This window comes from Phacochoerus africanus, chromosome 6 (assembly GCF_016906955.1).
Source record: "Phacochoerus africanus isolate WHEZ1 chromosome 6, ROS_Pafr_v1, whole genome shotgun sequence".
Lineage (NCBI taxonomy): Eukaryota > Metazoa > Chordata > Mammalia > Artiodactyla > Suidae > Phacochoerus > Phacochoerus africanus.
The window spans coordinates 106,749,505-106,768,534 of NC_062549.1; the positions used below are offsets into that span (position 1 = coordinate 106,749,505).

At 48.2% G+C, this 19,030-nt stretch overlaps 1 pseudogene; it reads left to right on the forward strand.

Moving 5' to 3' along the window:
* Positions 1-11,426: 11,426 nt before the first annotated feature.
* LOC125128734 (tumor protein p53-inducible protein 11-like) lies at positions 11,427-18,639 on the forward strand (annotated as a pseudogene).
* Positions 18,640-19,030: the final 391 nt, after the last annotated feature.

Sequence of the window (19,030 nt, forward strand, 5' to 3'; positions counted from 1 at the left end):
GGGCAATCTTGGCTGAGCTAGCCAGTCATTGCAAGTTATTATCTCTCTCTATGTGCACCCATTCCTATGCATGGGGCTTGGACTTTGTAGCTGGGGGAGGAAGAAGGCAGGGGTTTCGTGGATCTGCCCTCCATCTCCCCCCCTGGGCCTGGGGTTGCTCACTGCGGGGGGCGGGGGGTAAGGATTTGAAACTGATGCAGTTACTTTCACGGAAGGCTCTGTAAGATTCTGGACACAAGCTGGGATGCTTAGGACCCAGGGGACATGGTGTGAGTAGAACTTCCCACTGCCTAGAACTCAGTGCCAGCCTGAGGACTGTGGCCTTGGAAGGCTTCCTCTAGTAGCTTGATGGGTAAGTGGAAGTCTGAGAAAGAGATCATGCAGGGCAGCCCCCCACCCCCACGGTTGCTGCCACCCAAAACCTGGCCTGGGGCCCAACATCAAGCCTCTCCTAGAATTTACCAAGGGGGCAGATTCTTCTTGGACCAGTGAAGGGCTCGCCCAGGATCCTTGCATTTGGAGTATAAACAAATACACTCCCAGCCTGGACAAGCAGGATGCATTTCTTCCCATCACTCAGATGAGGGACTTTGATCTTATTTTGTTTGTTTGTTTCTTTATTTTTGGTCGAACCCATGGCAGGTGGAATTTCCTGGGTCAGGGACTGAACCTGTGCCACAGCAGTGACCCGAGCTGCCACAGTGACGCCAGATCATTAACCCACCGTGCCACAGGGGAAATCCCGGATGAGGGATTTGTTTAACCGACGCCAGGACCTTGAGTGTGCTGCCTCTATGGGAGGTCCCAGGGGGTAGGGAGGGGGTGGGGCAGAGAGGCTGGTCTTGGGGGGTGGGGTTGGTCTCAGGCAGGAGGAAAAGAGGAGGGAGGAGGAAATGGTCTCAGACGGCTACTTCGAGTAACCAGTATTGCCACAGACAGAAGTTCATTTTCTTTACAGCGAGCAAATTGACAGAGACAATTGTGTGATTTTTCTGAGGAGGAATCAGCAAGGCCAGAAAAACCTACCTCTAGGAAGCGTTTCTTTCATTCCGCAATTGGTACACAGCTGAGGGACCAAAACACTCCAAATTTTAAAAGAGGCCTAAGACCAACAACTCCAAGATACCCTAATGCCTGTTTAACAGTAACTCTCTCAATGTGGTCCAGGAGTTCCCACTGTGGCTCAGCGGAAATGAATCTGACTAGTATCCATGAAGACGCAGGTTCAATCCCTGCCCTCGCTCAGTGGGTTAAGGATCCAGCATTGCCGTGAGCTGGGGTGTAGGTCGAAGATGCAGCTCAGATCTGGCATTGCTGTGGCTGTGGCGTAAGCAAGTGGCTATAGCTCTGATTCAACCCCTAGCCTGGGAACCACCACATGCCATGGGTTCTGCCCTAAAAAGACCGAAATAAATAAATAAATAAATAAATAAATAAATAAATAAATAAATAAATGCCAGCCTGTATGAGACGTCCTTGGGATGCTGGTTAAAGATGAAATTCCTTGGTCCCACCCAAATCCACTGAATCAGATTTCTTTGGGGAGAACCTGGAATTCTATTTTTCTGCTACGTTTCCAGAAAATTACCATGCACACTAAATTTTTTTTTGTCTTTTGTCTTTTTTGTTGTTGTTGTTGTTGTTGTTGCTATTTCTTGGGCCGCTCCCGTGGCATATGGAGGTTCCCAGGCTAGGGGTCCAATCAGAGCTGTAGCCACTGGCCTATACCAGAGCCACAGCAACGCAGGATCCGAGCCGTGTCTGCAACCTACACCACAGCTCACGGCAACGCCGGATCGTTAACCCACTGAGCAAGGGCAGGGACCAAACCCGCAACCTCATGGTTCCTAGTCGGATTCATTAACCACTGCGCCACGATGGGAACTCCCCACACTAAAATTTAAGAACATTTTGTTTATACCTTCACTGTCTAATACAGTAGCTACTACTAACCACTTAGGACTAATTAAATTAATGGAAATTAAAGACAATTTAAAAATTCACTTGCATCATCACGCTAGCCATACTTCAAGCATGCAGTAGCCCCACGCGACTGCACTGGACGGTGCAAAACATTTGCAGCATCACAGAAAAGTCTGTTGGACAGGGCTGGCTGTAAGGAACATTGTAAATATGAGTTAGAAGTTCACACATTTTTCTATGCTAATATTTGAAGTTTAATCCATTTTTTTCTCTAAAAATGCTTCTAAAGAGTGAGCTTTGCCTTGGTTGGTATTGATCGGTGAGGATGTGGCTGTCCCTGTGGGTCACCTCTTTCCTGCCTTTTGGCTGAGTCATACAAAGCCTCTGCAGGAATTAGGTGGCTATGACCAAATACACTAGCCCAATACATCTCTGTCCCTCTACTGGGACAGTGGAGTCTTTGTGCAAAGCCAGAGTCTCCCATGGCTCTGGGCCAATGCAAACCTGGGCCAGTGCATGTGGCTGGGCAAGTGGACTGTGGTTGGGACTTCAGCTCCCACTTGCCCCCTCAGCCAGGCACCTTTGCACAGTGCACAATCTATAAAACCTTATATGGAGGCCCTGAGTGCGGAGCAGCTTTAGTTGAAGTTGCAGATTTCTTTATTCAAAAAACACAAAGCTTGAAAAAAAAAAGTTTTATATATATATATATATATATATGAACAAGTCACTTTGCTTTACAGCAGAAATTGACAGAACATTGTAAATCAATTATTAAAAAAACAAACACACACACAGGGAGTTCCCATTGCGGCTCAGTGGTAACAAACCTATTATCTGTGGGGATTTGGGTTTGATCCCTGGCCCCACTCAGTGGGTTAAGGATCTGGTATTGCTGGTGTGCTGCAGTGTAGGTCGCAGACCCGGTCGGATCTGGCAGTGCTGTGGCTGTGGCATAGGCCGGCCGCTGCAGCTCCAGTTGGACCCCTAGCCTGGGAACCTCCATATGCCGAGGGTGCAGCCCTAAAAAGACACTCCCCTCCAACACACTCTGTAGCTTTAGTGTCCTATTTTAAAACACCTCCTAAGACTGGGTCCCATGCTGGGCACTGGGGACCTAACAGCCAAAAAGAGGTCACTGCCCTCAAGTTGTTTGCAGCTGCATTGGGAAGGGACTCAACTAAACAGAACATCCAGTGCAGCGGGGTGCAGAGAGGTGGTGGAGGGGTCGCTTTCATTCAGGGACATTAACCATCTGGGGGTGGGGTGAGCAAGGAAGTCCTCTTAGATGCCTGAGATAATACAGAAGAAACCCTAGGAGCCAAGGGAATAGGGTGAGGGGAGGCCACGTAAGCAGAGGAAACGGCAGGAGAGAAGGCGAGGGCAAAGCAGCATCGTGCTTGGGGAAGCTGTGCATCTAAGCTGCTGTCACTGGAGCTGAAGGGTGAAGAGCCGGAGATGAGGAAAGAGCGCCAGGCGGAGGCTGTGGCTCGAGCCACAAAGCTGGGGCTTTAGCCAGCTTCGAATGGGGAGTCAGGGAAAGGCTTTCAGCTGCTCAGATTGTCATTTTAAATAGACTGTTTTGAAAAACATATCAGATGTTATATTTTTAGGTTGCTTTTTATTTTGTCTATATAGTTGAGCTTTACAACACCCCCTAGAAAAGCAAGATAGGCATTGCAGGCCTGAAAAAAGAAGAAAAAAGAAAAGCAAGATAGGCATTGTTTACCATTTTACAGAAGTGGAAAGGAAGGCTCGGAGAGGTGGTTTCACTTGCTCAAGGGTCACATGACCCATGCCAAGCATTGAATTTTTTTTTTTTTGGTCTTTTTTGCCATTTCTTGGGCTGCCCTCGCAGCACATGGAGGTTCCCAAGCTAGGGGTCTAATCGGAGCTGTAGCTGCCGGCCTATGCCACAGCCACAGCAACTCGGGATCCGAGCAGTGTCTGCAACCTACACCACAGCTCACAGCAACACTGGATCCTTAACCCACTGAGCAAGGCCAGGGATTGAACCTGCAACCTCATGGTTCCTAGTCAGATTTGTTAACTACTGAGCCACAACCAGAACTCCAAGCATTGAAATTTTTTAAAAAATTATTTTAACTTGTTTTCTAATTATAAAGGCAGTATGTGTTCATGAGAAAATATAGGAAACTGTAAAAAATATGAAGAAAATAAAATTCACCTAAAAATTCACATTTACTATTTCTATTTTATTGCATTAATTTTCAGTCATACAATTATTTATACCACAAATATAAATTATGTATCCGTATATAACAATGTAGATATTATACATTCTATGTATGTTATATATACTATTTTCATACGTTAGGATTTTGTATCCTGCTTTTTTCACTTTACAACTCTCCATAAGTAACATTACATGTCTTTGGATAGTGTTTGGAAGGAAGATTTTCAATGGTTGCATGTAGTGAAATTTCTTTAGTTAATTCCTTGTTTGGGACATTTTTAGCTTGCTTCTGATTTTTTGCTAATACAAATATGCTTCTTTTTTTTTTTTTGGTTGTGGGGGGTGGCCATGCTCGAGACACGTGGAAGTTCCCGGGACAGGGATTGAATCCACACCACAGCAGTAGCAACATCAGATCCTTTACCCACTGAGCCACCCATGAACTCCTAAACATGCTTTAAAGAATATTACTATTACTTTTGGATACATTTCTTTTAAAAAATTAGTGTCGGAGTTCCCACTGTGGCACAGTGGAAACGAATCCGACTAGGAACAATGAGGTTGCGGGTTCGATCCCTGGCCTTGCTCAGTGGGTTAAGGATCCAGCGTTACCGTGAGCTGTGGTGTAGGTTGCAAATGTAGCTTGGATCCCACGTTGTTGTGGCTGTGGTGTAGGCCGGCAGCTGCAGCTCCAATTAGACCCCTAGCCTGGGAACCTCCATATGCTTCGGGGATAATCCTAAAAAGCAAAAAAAAAAAAAAAAAAAATTACCTGGGTCAAAAGTATGACCCACTTTAAAGCTCGTGATACATGTGGCCAAACTGCCCTTCAGAAAGGTGGAGCCAGTTTGCTCTCCTACCAGCTGGGTGTGACAGTGTCCTTTTTACCAGACAGTTGCCTCTGGTCACAGCTCAGCACAGTACGAGCACTTCCCGTGACCTTGTTTGGAGGCTCCAGAGGTAGATGGCAAGGCAACCAGCCCAGGGAAGCAAGATACATAGGAGCTGCTGTCTGGGCGGGGAGGTGCCAGAACAGCCCCAGGAAGTGTGGATGGAGAGGTGAGGGTGAAGATAACCGCACCTGGTCAGGACTCTAGCAGGGCATGCCTGGCCCTTGGCGAGAGGCCACGGGACACCTGCCTTTCCTTTCAGCCGCCTGCAGCGAGTTAGCCCTTCTGCCCAATATGTTCCCAAAGCTCTTGGTGCTTCATGAGGAGGGTTCGTTTGAAAGCTTTGGATGAACACAGGAAACAGAGATTTGTGTTCAGAGCTAGAGAGAAGCCCTTGTTAACCAATAAGTCCCATGAAATGCAATCCATCCTCCTGATCCTAAGACCCAGTTAAAGTGATTTTAATAGAATCAAGGGTGTGAGGGTGTATTTGATCACTGCGTCTTACTTCGCCCTTTTTTTTTCTTTTTTCTTTTTTTTTAAATGGCCACACCTGCAGCATATGGAAGTTCCCAGGCTAGGAGTCAAGTCAGAGCTACAGGGCTGGCCTACACCACAGCTACAGCAACTCAGGATTTGAGCCTCATCTGCAACCTACACCACAACTCATGGCGATGCTGGATCCCCACCCCACTGAAAGAGGCCAGAGATCGAACCTGTGTCCTCATGGGTACTAGTCAGATAAGTTTCCACTGCTCCACAACAGGAACTCCACTGCATTTTACTTTGAATGAAGGAAAGAATGTGGTTACCAGGGGAAAGGAAAAAAAAAGGCTTGTGCTCAAATGTGGAGAAGACCCTCCCAGGCCTCAGTCTGGGTGGGGTCTGATCTGTGTGCCCCAAAGCAAATGGCCTGTAAATCGCTGTGTCATGGCTCCCTGTCACCATTCTAGTTCCCTGGAGGAACTGTACACCAGAGAGAGCAAACATGTCCTTCCAGGGTTGCCAGAAGGGCTAGGGGACAAAGTGAGCCTTAGATCTCAAGGCTGCGGAGGTGCAAGGAGCTGAGAGGTGACCGCACTAGAAGGTGCCGTAGGTGGGGTGGGAGGGGTGACTGTGGGCAAGGCATGGGCCACCTCAGGGCTGCTGGAGGACAGAAGGGAAGAACTGGGGTATCGTGGGGAGCAAGGTCAGGATCCCAGGCCCCCTTCTCTGCCTTCTAGTGGCCATTTCTTTTTGTTTGCTCTTGTTCTTTTTCCACCTGTCTCCAGTTTCCTATTTCACGTGGCCCCCAAATAGCCATCTTGACCCTCAAGTCAGCCTGAGCTTTCAGCTCCAGGACGCTGCAACAATCTGATGACACCCTCTGTGTCTCTCAAATCAAATTCTTTTTTTTTTTCCCATATATTTACTTTTTATTGAATTTGTTAATGTCACAGAGTTCTTGCACTGCCAAACCATGCCTGAGAATTCAAAGAAAGAAACGGTATCATGGACAGCCTCATCCACCCACCATACAGCATATTAAAACTTGATTCATGTGCATTTTGGTAATTTCACAATCTTTTAAAAAGTCATAGCAAGGGCTGGAATTTTTCAGTCTCCTGCAGGTCTCCAGGATTCTAGGACAGTATGCCGTTAATAACAGTTTCACATATTCATCTCAGTTCATTCTTCAACAACATAACCCCAGCAAAATTTTGCTGGAAAAAATGCATATTTTTCAGGGAAAACATGTAGCTCAAGATCCAGGAGATTTTTTTGTTAAAATATTGTTGGTTCCCAAACAAAATCTTCAGATTAACCAAGAATCCTTTGTTTCTCAATCATCCAACCTCTCCTTAGCTGGCTCAGCTACTTAACCAAATCTATTAGGCATCCCGCCTACCACCTCAAATAATGCCAACATTATTGCCCAGATATGGTTGGCAGGTCCTGAGGGGTGAAACTGCAACCCTCCTAGAAGTGCGATTCCTGCACTGTCACCTTTATCAAGACTCAACTCCTAGAGAAAAATGCTCCCACATCAGGATAGTTTTATTCACCCATTTGCTTCACTCCTGCCAGCAGCAAGTCTGCAACTCCTGCACTTGGCAAAGGGATTTATTATAGAGAAACCCAGACTCTGCCTCAAGTGATCACATGCCACTTTGAAATATTTCTAGTCAACCAAAGATACAAAACTAGGAAATTACCAGACTATCGCATCACATGGAAAGACTTTTGTCAGTAATCCCGGGTAACTTCCTGATGAAATCAAATTCTTGAAGAGAGAAGCCGACTCGGCCTGGAACATCTATGAATGGTCTCTGCCCCCAGGTCAAGTGACGACCCCGGTCCCTCCATCACAGATTGTCATTATGGGGGACAGATGGGTCACATGGCATAGAGGGCGGCAGGCTATAGTCAATTACAGAATGTTTGAAGTGGAAAAAGAATTTCAGTTTCTCTTTCTTTCTTTTTTTTTTTTTTTGTCTTTTTTGTCCTTTGAGGGCCGCATCAGGGACATATGGAGGTTCCCAGGCTAGGGGTCTAATCGGAGCTGTGGCTGCTGGCCTATACCAGAGCCACAGCAACGCCAGATCTGAGCCGCGTCTGTTACCTACACCACAGCTCACGGCAACACCAGATCCTTAACCCACCGATCGAGGTCAGGGATCAAACCTGCAACCTCATGGTTCCTAGTCGGATTCGTTTCTGCTGTGCCACAACGGGAATTCCTCAGTTTCTCTTTTAAGACAGCCTCTGAGTTCTCGTTGTGGCTCATCGGCAACAAACCCGACTAGTATCCGTGAGGACGTGGCTTTGATCCCCGGCCTCAACTAAGTGGGTTATGGATCTGGTATTGCCGTGAGCTGCAGTGTGGTTTGCAGATGTGGCTCGGATCCCATGTTACTGTGGCTGTGGGGTAGGTTGGCAGCTGCAGCTCCTATTTGACCCCCAGGCTGGGAGCTTCCATATGCCACAGGTGCGGCTATAAAAAGCTCACGCGCGCGTGCACGCACACACACACAACAGCCTCACATTGCCCATGAGACCAAACCAGGGGAAAGATCAGGAAGGGAGGGGGCTAAGGCTCCTCTAGGCACATAGGTCAGGTACACAGGAGCAGAGAGAGCTTTGGGCTTGGAGTCAGAGGACCTGGGTTCATGTCCTGGCTGGTCTGCCTGGGAGCTGGTCTGGTACCAGCTATTAGATCACTCACAGTCTCAGTTTCTCATCCAGGGATGGCAGATCCTGCTGCCCTTCCAGAGAGGGGGTGAGAATAACATGATATCAGATACAGGAAAGGGAATTTTCAATTACAAATCATAACCTCTATTGCAGCCCCCAGACTACAGAATGAATTCGTGGCTCTTAATGGCCGTGATATTTCTGGGCTCTCCGGAGAATCAGAGGAAGACAGGTACAACTTGTTCTAGGTTAAAGCAGTTCTCAAAATTCACCATCACATGCTCCCTTTACACTCTGAAAAAAACCGAGGACAATCTATGTGGGCAATAGTTACTTGCGATGCTCAAAGTTAAAACTAAGACTGCAAAAAATACGTACTTAGTAATTCATTGTAAGAAAATAATAAGCCATTAACTATTAATTTGAACTCGTATTTTTATTTTAAAATGGCGATATTTTCTGAACCAAAAAATATCAAGCAAGAACAGTGGCACTGTTTTACATTTTTGCAACTGTCTTTAATGTCTAGCTTATTGCATTCAATCTGTTGGGATATGTTGTTTTGGTTGAAATATATGAAGGAAATCTGGTCTCCATACATGTAGAGTTGGAAAAGGGAGACATATTTTAATAGCCTTTTCAGATTATTATAGATGCTCTTTAATGCCACACCCATTCAACGAGCAGTAGTTATTTAAAGATAAGTTGCAATGTGGAATCTGAAATCCTATCAATGAATTCTTCATTCTTTGTTACATGAAAATCCATTGGTTGGTCTTGTACTATGAGTGGATCTTTTACCAAAGCATGATTTTGCAGCATCATGAATTGGTCATTTGGAAAATACTGGTTCAATGAGTTATGCAGATCATCTAAATAATGACACATTTCCTTAGATGACATTTTAAAAAATCCCATTCATTAATTTTATAGCCAGTCTCATTAGAAACATCTTAGAATACTAGCAAGCTGCCATGCTCAGAGTTGTGGATGCAAAGTTTTCCAAAAATTTAAAATTTTTGTTTAAAGGCTCAAATTCTATCATTGGCAACAAATACTGTCAGTTGATTTCTTTGATGTGACAGGCTCACTTTGTTCATTTCAGAAAATTTCTGCCAAACACCCAATTCTGCACAACCATATTTTGTCTATCAGGGCTTCTTTCAAGTAAAAATGGTGTTCCATTTTTTAAAAAGGCTAGTTCAGCTCACAACTCAAACCCATCACGCAGTGCTTTTCTTCAAGCACTTTTCTGGAACCATCATTCTTTGGCATACAGCAGAACTGCTTTATGCCTAGTTCTCAATTTGTCACAGAGACTATTAAAATACATGAACTCAGGGTCAGGATTAATAAAATTAATAATTATTACTACTTCATCAAGAACATTCACAAGTGAAACTGGCCATTGTTTTCCATTCTAGAAATGACACATTTCTTTATTTTCTTAAGAAAATTAACTCTGGGAGTTCCCGTCGTGGCGCAGTGGTTAACGAATCCGACTAGGAACCATGAGGTTGTGAGTTCGGTCCTTGGCCTTGCTCAGTGGGTTAATGATCCGGCGTTGCCATGAGCTGTGGTGTAGGTTACAGACGCGGCTCAGATCCCACGTTGCTGTGGCTCTGGCGTAGGCCGGTGGCTACAGCTCCGATTCGACCCCTAGCCTGGGACCCTCCATATGCCGCGGGAGCGGCCCAAGAAATAGCAAAAAGCCAAAAAGCCAAAAAGCCAAAAAAATTAACTCTGGCTCAAGGAAGTCCACGCCTCCTAATTTTCTGGGATTCTTTCCTCCTCTCCTGGGTCCAGCAACAATCTTGGCACAGAGGAGAGGCAAGCATCCCTCCTGGTTGATGCTGACCCTGTTCCTGGCCCAGGCCCCTGGGTCTATGCAGAAGAGAGAGGCTCTGCTGGCAGCCGCCCCGTGCCAGAGCCATGCTCGGCAGCGGGCTCTTCTCCAGACCCTCCTGGCTCTGCACTGGTGCCCCATCCGCATAGACCTTTGTCCCAAGATCCTGCCTCCTGTGTTGGCTCAGGTCCTTATCACTGTGGAACCTGCAACTCTCCCTCTCTTCCTAGTTCCTCTGTGTCCAACCACCTCCTGGATCAGGCTATCCCCCCTTTTATTTCCTTTAAAAATATTTTTATTAAATCATAGTTGATTTACAATGTTGTGCTAATTTCTGTTGTACAGCAAAGTGACTCAGTTATATACTAAATATATATATGTAGTATAGAATGCATGTGTAATATATATAAACACATTTAGTGTATAAATATATATAGTGTATATATAGTGTGTGTATATACATACTTTTTTTTAACATTCTTTTTCAACATTTTAACATTCCTGTCTATTATGGTTTATCCCAGGAGATTGGATAGAGTTTGGATAGAGTTCCCTGCGCTATACAATAGGATCTTATTGTTCATCCATTCTAACATAATAGTTTGCATCCACTACCCCAAACTCCCAGCCCACCCCTCCCTCTCACCCCCCTTTCCTCCCCCACCCCCGACCCCCGCGGCAACCTTCAGTCTGTTCTCCGTGTCCGTGGGTCTGTTTCTGTTTTGCAGACGGGTTCATTTGCCAGGCTTTCCCTTTTCAATCCCTGAATTTTGAAACCTTCAAGTATTCTTCTCTTTTCCAATATTCTGGCTTAATTCACTCAATGGACCTAAACCAGACATTCATGGCCCCCAGACTGCCTGTGAGTTTGCCTACAAATGTTTCTGTTTTTCTTAAAAAAACTGAATTGCCAACACTGAAAACTCGGAATATTTACAGACACGGGCCATACCTGTCTTTTCCTGAAGCGTCGGGTGGTCTGGCGATCGTAGGCCTGCACTTCTGCATGGCAGCTGCTGGCCGAAGGCAAGAAGAACACGTCCTGCACTTTGTCAAAGACCCTGCCACGCGGGATGGTTTCACGGCAGGCCTCTTGGCTCATTCATTGACCTGCCTGACTTCATTCACATTTGAGTTCGTCTTCCCTGTCCAGCGCTTGGAGGAACAAAGATTTTGAAGGTTTATCTTTCCCTACCTGGCAAACCAGATGCAAATTTGTTTTTTCATCACCTTCCTATAGCCAAGGAGACAGAGATAAGCTTGTCTGACAGAATTTTAGGAAAGGATGACTACACTGTCCCAAGCCCAGTTCGAAAGTGGAGCTTCTCTACTTGCAGTTTGTAACAGGTGCCGCATTTCATCCGCTCAGGGGGCTTGAGCTCCCTTCGCACAATCCATGGGGATCCACAGAGCAGCTCTGAAAGACCACAGATCCAGCTCCTGCAAAGCTCAGAAGGGGAAATACAGGGAGCACTTGACTGAACCCAGCCAGAGAAAGGGGGTTAGGGAGCTGACGCCGCACTGCCGAGACGACCCCAGTTTGGTGGCCCTAGAACAGGGGTTGGAAATCATTGTTGACTTCAGGGCTCTGCCTGACCACCTGGGTGCCCAGGTGGATCACCCCCGCCCTGCCTGAGCATGTCACATTTTAAGCCTCCTCAACACCAATTGTCACTCAGAGGGTAGGTCTTTTATGACCCAGCTGGGGTGGGGAGAACCGGTTGAGCCAGCTCTTCTCTGAGTGGAAGCAGACCTTGTGTGGGTGGTTGTGTGCTATGTTCACTGTCTTGGTGAAACCACAGGGCATTTCTGGCCACCAGCCCCCGCCATGGTCTGTGCCTGGGTCAGGGCCAGAGCTCAGACCTAACTAAAGCCATGAGCTGAGGCAGCTTACGGAAACTGGAAGTGGGGGCGGGCAGTAGTTCAAAACTCAGCATCACTCTTGCTTTTCTCTCTTCTTTTGTATAAAAAGATCAATCTCATGTCTAATTCATTTGAAACATCTCCACGTCTCTGTGTGTGTTTTTGGTAAAAATAGAAGTCTCTGAGGATTGCAGGCTCCTACTGAATTTTATGAGCAATGTTTCAAAGCGTGGTAACCAGGATCTTCTAATCTTTCTTGAGTGAATTAAGCACCAGGGGGAAGCTAGCTTTCCAGGTGACTGGCTTGGGTCAAATACTTCCAGGGGTGGGGGTAGGAAGCTTTTAAGATCATTTAATCAGTTTGCAGGCTGAAGAAACACAACAGAGTGGACATGCTGGCAGGAAGTTGGCCCCATAGACCCCTGTTCCCATACCCCTCTCCTTCCTCCCTCCCTTCCTTCCTTCCTTCTTCCCTTCTTTCCATCCATCCATCCTTCCTTCCTTTCTTCCTGCTTCCTTTTGGTCCCAGCCATCCACCTCTGCAACAGATTCCCAACTCATCTCCCTGTCTACAGTCTTACCCTCTTCCAAGCCAGGGAGTACTTTCCAGAGGCCAAATATGATCGCATTTCCTCCCTGCTTTAAACCTTCACTGCTTCTCTGGTTAGAAGTCAGGAGAGATGTTATCTTTGAGGAGGAGAGCAGGGTTGATGATAAAGAGGGGCGTGAAGGAGGCTTCTAGGGGGCTGGCGATGCCCTACGTCTTATCACATGGAGAGTCATGTTGTGATAATTTATCGAGCTGTGCCATTATGATGAGTGAGCTTTCCTGTGTTACACTACTATAAAAAATATTTAAATTGCTTCTGTGTTTAAGATCACCCTCCTGTGCTTTCCAAGATGGGGGTGAGGAATGGCTTTGAATGCTGGAGAAGGGGACCCCTGGGATTCCTTGGGCGGGGGGGTCACCAAATCTTGTGGCAGCTTTGAAGCAGTGGTATGAGAATAATGAACTAATTTCAATGACTGTTGGTGTGAAAAGCTTGTGGACAGTCTGATGAATGATGCCATGTGACTACAGAGTTCTGGGATAATGATGATTCAAAGAAGCCTCTAACAGCCTTTATAAAAGCTGATGGTTTGGGGCTGAGTAGGGAGACTTCATCCTGGCCCTGTTTCCATCCAAAGAAAGGCTTTGTTGCATGGAGGTCGATTAGGCATGGGCTTTGTGCCTCTCCAGGAATGAGATGCTCCACAGAAATGCCTTCCTGGATTTGTGACCAGGGTTCCAAGGGGGCAGAAGGCCACAGGACCTGGGAAGAACACCAGGCCTTCCTCAGAGGTTGGCTGCAAAGCTGTCACCGAGAAGTGACCCTAACAGTGGACCAATAAAGGGGCCCTGGAGGAAGCCCGGGGTGCTGGGAGCCTCCCGCTGGTCCCTTGGCAGAGCTGAGGAATGTGGCAGATGTGAGTCCCAGAGCAAAGAAAGAAGTGGTGTGTGGTCAGTGGTTGGGGACAGACAGAAGGGGGTGGCTCCTTTGTCCCTCAACTGAGTTCCCAACTTGCTGAGCAATTACAATCATTGTAATTGCTGAATATTGCATTTTTAAAGAAACTACTCTTGGTTGACCTAAGTCTGCCTCCACTTAGCACTTTGCACCTTACCCTGACATTTATCCTCTCATGCCTTGGCCTCTTTGCTGGCCATGCTGGCCTTTTATGATGTTGTACCCATTCCTAGCATGGCACCTGGCACTCAAAGGGGCCTAGTGAACATCTGTGGAACAATCAGAAGTGGGCAGGTCATCAGAGGGAGAGCTTGCCTTTGCTCTCCCACCTCCCTGAGGAGGGGGACCTAACCATCTCCCAGAAAACCGAGACTGAGAGAAATTTGTTCAAAGAACATCACCCATTGGGGTAGACCTGTGACTCAAACCATGGCCTGTCTGTTGCCAAAGCCCTTGCCCTGAATCTCTGTGCGGTGCTGACCCCCATCCACGCTAGCCTCGTTATCCCCCCTTCAGCAATGCTATGGCTTGCTGACTTCTTTTTCAGGGTAACTCAACCCTTTCATCAATGCACCCCCAAATAGCCCAAAGATAAGGTTCTCCAGCAAAAGTGTACATGTCCCCTTGAGACCTGGCTCATGCCTGTACCTCTGATCCCATTTCTAGCCACATGGTATCCTGAACTTCATGCATTAGTCATCCTGAAATACTTCTAGTTGCTTGCATATATCCTGCTTCTTTAATGGGTTCCTCCTTCAAGGATAAGACTTTCCCATCTCTATTGGGCTGGGAAATTAGGAATAGATGCTCTGATGCTCTTGGTGGAAGACGGCAGAAAACTCACCCCTGAAGGGTGTAAGCACTAGGAGGAGTCATCGTTTGACACAGTAAGAAGTCCAGGGAGGGGAGGCTGACTGTGCAGGGCGCCAGCCCTCCAGCTCCTCTGCTGGGTTCTCTCTGCTCTGCCCCTCTCTGCGTTGACTTCATTCTCAGCTGAGGGCAAGATGGCTGTGGTGGTTCCATATCTCACGTCCAGACACATCGACATCATGCACAAGAAGAAGATGGACGGTTTGTCCTGAGTCTCCCTGACACCCCCCAGCCCAGGTCCATCACTAGCATGGCTCACTGGCGGGGCCTGACCCCAGATCCACCCCAAACCTAGAGGAACAGTGTTGATGAGATTAGTTTCAAGCCATTAGGATATACCCCTCTGGGGCTGGGGATTAGGCTGTGCCAGGGTGAGTGGGTACTCTTTGAAGGGTGGGACTCTGTCTGCAAAGAAGCTCTTAGGATTGGAGTGGATTTTAGAAGGTATCCAACCCAACGTATCTAAGGAAGCCTCCCTCCTCTAGGCAGCATTTCAGCCTCCTCTCAAATTCCATTCTCACTTCACCAGCCCTTCCCCTCACAGCCAACATCCTCAGCCTCACCCTGTGCTCTCCCACGCAGTGACCCTCTCTGTGCGCCTGGCTCTCTGCCCTGCCTGGCTGCATCTGCTTACTGTCCTTCCCATGTGCCTTGCTAACTCACTGGCCCCAACGCGCTCCTACCCACAACACTGCACCTGCTTTCTGACGGGTCCGAGTGCATCTTGTCTGGGAGCCGTGCCTGGCTTAACCTCACCCACCTGTATCACGCCTTTCCCTCTGCAATCTTCTAACCCTGGAGGATTCTCTCCACGTGATTTCCCTGATGATGTTTTGTTTGCAAACCTTCCAGGCTCCGAAATCATTTCTGTATCTCACAGACATGTTCTCCCAAACAAGGGTGTTTGTTTGTTTCTTGACAAGGGTTCTGTCTTCTAATTCTTTAGCAACTCCAGGAACAATGACCTCCCCCCCCCACCACTCTCCTCATCTCTTTGATCTCCGCAGCCATGGGGAGGGTAGGCAGCCAATCAATGCTTCGGATGAACTAATTAACTGCGGGAATCCTCAGCCTGGCCTCTCACCCTTGCCCCTCTGTTTGCAGAGATAGCAGCTGCCTCTAGGAAGGCACAGCTTCAGCATCTAGGGCCAGAAAATCCTGGGAACAAAGGCTCTTTGGGGCTAACGTGTTACATCTCTAGAAACGACTTAAGTTCTATGGTGAACAAACCACCTGTCACAGTGGTAGGACCCAGCTGAAGGAAACTGGAAACTACAGCAACCCCTGTGTGCCATGTCCTGGTCCCCCGCCTCAGATGCTTGTTTGTTTCAGCTGTGCACTTGCCAGAGCAGCAATGCCTCTTTTTTTTTGGGGGGGGGAGGGCTGTGTCCAGGGAAGTTCCTGGGTCAGGGATGGTACCCAAGCTACAGCAATAACAACACTGGATCCTTAACACACTGAGCTCCCAGGGAGCTCCCAGAGCAGCTTCTTCTGCCAGTCCTTCTCCTGCACCTCTCTGGAAAGTTCCACATACCCTGCACAACTAAGCTCAACAGCACCCATGATGAAGCTTCACTGAATCCCCAGGAAAATCCCTTCTCCCCCTCTCTGTCATTCTTACACTTTGTGCTACTCTCTGTGTGGCCCGAATGTAGTATAAGTGAGTTCACAGCTCACCCTTCCTTCTCTCTTTAAATCCTGTTAAAGTGGATGCCAGCTACTACACACAAGATGGATAAACAAGAACGTCCTACTGGACAGCACAGGAGCCATATGCCATGTCCTGTGATAAATCATAACAGAAAAGAATATGAAAAAGAATATATATGCATAATTGAATCACTGTTCAGCAGAAATTAACACCACAGTGTCAATCAACCATACCGCAATAAAATACATTTTAAAAATAAATCCCTGTTAATTAAAATTAACTTAATTTTTGCTTAGGTCAGCAGAAAGCATGATTCTGAAAAGGTAAACCTGGAGCTTAATAAATACAATGACTCTTAACTGTGTTTGTCCTTTAATGTGGCTCACGGATAGGGAACGAATGCGGAAGACGGAAGGAGATAGAAGAGTGGGGTTCTCTTAAGGCCTCTCTCCATCTTTAGGGGAGCTGTTTGTCTTTTCTTGTTCTCGTGGATCCTAGTCGGATTTGTTTCTGCTGAGCCACAATGGGAATTCCTAGGCAAGCTTCTTAAGAGCAAGAACTATTTACATCCCATGGCCCAGCCCAGAGCCTGGGATACAGGCGATACACCTAAGTGCTTATTGAATGGATGAGCGGGAGATGGGTCAGGTTGAGATTTGGGGTTAGATTCTGAGCACTGGCTGGGGTAGGGCATGGGGACCCTGGAATCCAGGATGGGACAGGGGTGCCCCCAGGAGGGAATAATCGACTTTGCCTATTTTGCCCAGGGCTGCAGACCTATGGTTGATCAATCAGCTCCTCTCTCTCTACAACCTTCCCTCCCCTTCTGTTCTCTACTCCCCCCACCCCCCCACCCTGCTCCAGCACCTACACGGTCCCCTTTAAGGCTCTGAACTGAGGCCCCAGGTCAAGGGCAGTGGACCAGACCTGTTCTTCATGTGTGCCAGACCCTCTGGCAAAGGAGAAGTGCTGGCCCGGGGGCCATATATCTGTGTATTTAAAGCTATAACCCAACGAATAAACTGTTGAATGAAAATGTATTCTAGGGAGTTCCCATTTTGGCTTAATGGGTTAAAAGCCCGACAGAGTCTCTTTGAGGATGTGGGTTCGATCCTTGGCCTCGTTCAGTGGGATAAGGATCTGGCATTGCTGCAAGCTGCAGCGGAGGTTGCAGATGTGATTCAGATCCAGAGCTGCTGTGGCTGTGGTGTAGGCCAGCAGCTGCAGCTCCTATTCGACCCCTAACTGGGAACCTCCATATACCACAGATACAGACATTAAAAGAAAAAAAAATGTATTCTAGCCTCCTACTTTGACAAATACATATTCAAAACAACAAAATTTTAAAAATGTATAAAGCTAGAGTTCTTATATAACTGAAATTTAGCCAAATGTCAAAAATGACTGACTTAAATTATTATTGTGCATGTCTTGGCGAGCGATATCGGGATGAGTAATAAAAGAAAAGCATACATAATTAATAACCTAGTACATATATATATTCCATACATTTCTCTCACTCTCTCTCTTTTTTTTTTTTTGTCTTTTTAGGGCTGCACCTGCAGCGTACCAGGCTAGGGGTCGAATCAGAGCTGTAGCCTCTGGCCTAGATCACAGCCACAGCCCCGCCAGATCCAAGCCATGTCTTAGACCTGCACCACAGCTCACAGCAACACCGGATCCTTAACCCACTGAATGAGGCCAGGGATCGAACCTGTGTCCTCATGGATGCTCATCAGATTCGTTTCCCCTGAGCCACGTCGGGAACTCCATATTTTTCATGTTTTTGATTAGGCAGAGTCTAACCAAAGTCTTTGATAGTGTGTTGTTACATTATCAAAATGTTCACAGCAAATATATTCTATTGACGGTAATGATCTGGATTTTAAAAACGTGCCCAGGCAGTCCAGCCCACACTGCCCGGCCCTGGGGCGCCCGACGGCCCGCGCATCCCCCTGGCACAACAACTCCACGCAGCGTCGGTGCCAGCGGCGCTAGGCACGTTTCGTGCCGGCTGAAGGCGAGGGCGGTCACTCGACTCACTTGAGCGTCACTCACAGTCGCCCGGCCTAGCGCCCTGCCCACACGTCCCTCGGAGGCCGGGCTCAGGACAAGACGGCAGCCAAGCAGCCCCTGCCTCTCAGGAAGAAGCACAGCCCCGACCGACCGACCGACCTCCGAGCCGCCTGAAGACCCGCAAGAGCCTGGGTGTGGGCGGGAGGACGACGAGGGCGAGGTCCCTGCTCCAAGATCAGCCAGGTCCTGGGTAGTGAAATCAAGTCCGCGCTTCGGGAGCCTTTGGGGCTCAGGGACTGGCCATTCGTTTCTGCATGCTCCTCTCGGGGGGGGGGGGGGGGGTGGGCCCTGCCATCACCGCGCTCGCCTTCCTGACCGGCTCTACCAGGGGGGCTTCCGTGGAGCCCACGTGACCAGCAAGATTTCCCCCCCCCGCGCCCCCTCCACCGGTGGCGCCGTCCTCAGCATCTCCCTGATCGTGTGGGACGCTTTCTACACCGCTGAGAAGGTTATCAGCCGATGAACTCTGCTCACCGAAGCCTGCGAGTTCGGGGTCCAGGGTTTGGCGGTCACTGCCACGCTACCCGAGACAGGCCTTGTGTCCCTGGGGATCCTGCTGCTCCTGGCCACCCCCCTTCCTTTTTGTCGCCATCAGCGTTTACTCCTGTTACTAAGTAGGCAGCAAACCCAAGAAAGTTTAGCCTCCGGTGGGGCCAGCGGCGCCTCTCAGGCAGGAAGGCCCAGGGACCTCGGTTTCCCTTTGGTTCCGGGAGGCGGGAAGGCCACCTTGCTCTCCTCCCGGGCACTGCCACCCCCTCCCCCCCCCCCCGCCCCCGGATGCTGTGATCTCCTGGGCCCTCAGGTTTGGGGAGGGCTGGGGCCTCTGCACCCCCGTCCTTCCCCCACCCCCGTCCCGCCTCCTTTTCTTGGGTCCCTGGGCCTCTGGATCCCCCAGACAGACACCCATGGAAGAGCCTGAGTCTCGGGGCAGGAGCCCCATCTTTCTAGAAGAGGAGGTGGACTGACGCTCCCCCCTCCCCCGCCCCTGATCTAATGCCCAAGCAGCTGAATGTGGTGTCTCTCTTGCTGGAA